Consider the following 1,781-nt stretch of genomic DNA (forward strand, 5'->3'; position numbering starts at 1 on the left):
CTTTACCAGTAAGTTGTCAGCAATTCTGGAGTATTCAGGGAGTACTCTGTTCAGTCCAAAAATCTAATATGGGATCAGATTTAATTTCCAGTTGTTAAGTAATTATTTACTGCTTCCTGACCTATGAAAAGGGACAGTAGCTTTGAAATATAAAAGAAAAAAGTTAGTAAGGACAAACTATTGGTCTTTACGAGTGTTATATCATGGTTTTACAGAATCATTAAAAATATATAATATGTGAATTATAGAGAAAATGCATGAAAAATGAACCAAATAAATATTTTAATGTTGCTATAGAGAATTTAGAACAGGATGTGGCAAAATCCAAAGTGTCTTCAGAATTATAAAGAAACATTATAATTATTTTCATGTTAAGAAGTTATGTTCAAATTTGAAAGTCAGTTATGTGGGAATAGACACATTCATGAACTTTAAGGTAATTGTAAGTAAGTACCAGACTTTGCACAGTTTAGTGACCTGGAAAGACTTAAGTGATTTGCTCAAGGTTCCATTAGAATCCGCGTTTCCTGGATCTTAATCTGTGAGCTACTTCTCCACTAATTGGCCATTTCTGATAATTCAGTAGGTAGCTTTGAAATTTATATGATATTTTCTATGAAAAAAGAATTTTTCAAGTACAGCATAGGCTTTTATAATATCGTCAATTTGCACTACACGATCGTGTATTTGTAATGCAATCTTAGAAACCTACACCATTCAGGAAGGGGAAACCCCCAGTATTCCTGCTTTATTTAAGCAGCTCTCCTTCATTGATCACATCAGTGGTGATAGAAATATCAAGATGTTCTTTCTAATGGTGGTACAAGACCTAATAAAGAAAAAAATTCATTACCTTGATAGTATAAAATATTAAGAGTGCTCAATAATGTTTATATTTTTAGAGTTATGCATTTATGGCTATAAAAAAGCACCTTTTAAAATTCCTTAAGAAACAATAAGGCTTTGAGTGTAAAACTCATGTTTTTCCATTGTCTTTTTGTTTTTGGTCTTACAAGATTTCTTAGGAATGCAACTGTCACATTATAGTGGACAGACATTAAGACATTGGGGCTACTATTTTAAACAATTATTTCAAGCATTCTGCTGTTCAAACTGCAATTAGTTTATTAAAATAGGTAACGGCAAGCCCTTTGCTAGTTAATCTGTCATTGCTTGCTATCACTGTGTTACAGTATAGTTGGAGTATATATGTTCCTCCAAATTAATAATGTTAGAACTTAATACTATCATCCTGAGTTTAAGAGGTAGAGCCTTTGAGAAAGTGGTAAATTTATGAGGGCTGAATCCTCATGAATGTGACTAATGCCCCTATAAAAGTTCCTTCAGTGAGTGGCCTCCCATCCGTTTCATTGCCAGGTGAGGACACAGTATTTGTCCCCTCTGGAGGACACAGAAGAGGGCACCAGTTGGAGGCAGAGAAGTAAGTCCTTTCCAGACAATGAATCTGCTGGTATCCTTGGATTTTTCACTTCACCAGAACTATGAGAAATAAATTTTCTTATTTATAAATTACCTGGTTTGTGGCATTCTGTTACAGCTGCACAAATGGACCAAGGTACCATATAGATATGAAAATACCTGAAAATTTTAAAATTTTTTTCACATCATAGAGTGTTTTTCAAGCTCCATATCTTTCCTTTGCTTTTCCCTGAACTCTAACTGATGTGTATTTCCACTCTGAATTAGTGACGTTTGATGCTTTATTCTGAGGTCCTTCATGTCTGCTGCAAGCTGTAGTTTACAGCCTTCATAGAGGCCTT

The sequence above is a fragment of the Castor canadensis genome, chromosome 4, assembly GCF_047511655.1.
Source record: "Castor canadensis chromosome 4, mCasCan1.hap1v2, whole genome shotgun sequence".
Lineage (NCBI taxonomy): Eukaryota > Metazoa > Chordata > Mammalia > Rodentia > Castoridae > Castor > Castor canadensis.